We start from the raw sequence: 486 nt of genomic DNA, 5'->3' as shown, positions 1-486 counted from the left end.
AGTTATTCAGAGTCACCAAGGCAAACGGACCGGACGAGCCGACCGATTGGTTTTGATCTAATAAAAGCGTCCCTTCCATCTCTGGTCGGGACTCTGTTTGCATGTATTAGCTCTAGAATTACCACAGTTATCCAAGTAACGTGGGTACGATCTAAGGAACCATAACTGATTTAATGAGCCATTCGCGGTTTCACCTTAATGCGGCTTGTACTGAGACATGCATGGCTTAATCTTTGAGACAAGCATATGACTACTGGCAGGATCAACCAGGGAGCTGCGTCAACTAGAGCTGAGCAGCCGGCCGCCCGGGAGTGTGTCCCAGGGGCCCGCGCGAACACGCAAGCGTCCGCTCAATTATTCTGCAAACAGGAGGAGGCTGAGCTCCCCTGCACAATACACCTCGAAACCCTCTCAGGTCCCGGCGGCGCGCAGCGCCGTCCTAAGTACTTGGTCGGGTTCGAGAGAGGCGCAATCGCCCGGAGTTAG

General features: G+C 53.7%; 1 non-coding gene across 1 annotated transcript in view; it reads right to left on the bottom strand.

Moving 5' to 3' along the window:
* Positions 1 to 273, bottom strand: part of LOC126150691 (small subunit ribosomal RNA) — a 1,909-nt gene extending 1,636 nt beyond the window's left edge. The window contains exon 1 of the ribosomal RNA XR_007531560.1: positions 1 to 273. This exon is cut by the window's left edge and continues 1,636 nt beyond it. This is a non-coding gene — a ribosomal RNA (small subunit ribosomal RNA).
* Positions 274 to 486: the final 213 nt, after the last annotated feature.

Source organism: Schistocerca cancellata, unplaced genomic scaffold (assembly GCF_023864275.1).
Source record: "Schistocerca cancellata isolate TAMUIC-IGC-003103 unplaced genomic scaffold, iqSchCanc2.1 HiC_scaffold_995, whole genome shotgun sequence".
Classification (NCBI taxonomy): domain Eukaryota; kingdom Metazoa; phylum Arthropoda; class Insecta; order Orthoptera; family Acrididae; genus Schistocerca; species Schistocerca cancellata.
The sequence above is the reverse complement of the archived record's forward strand: the minus strand, read 5'-3'. Positions and strand labels throughout refer to the sequence as shown.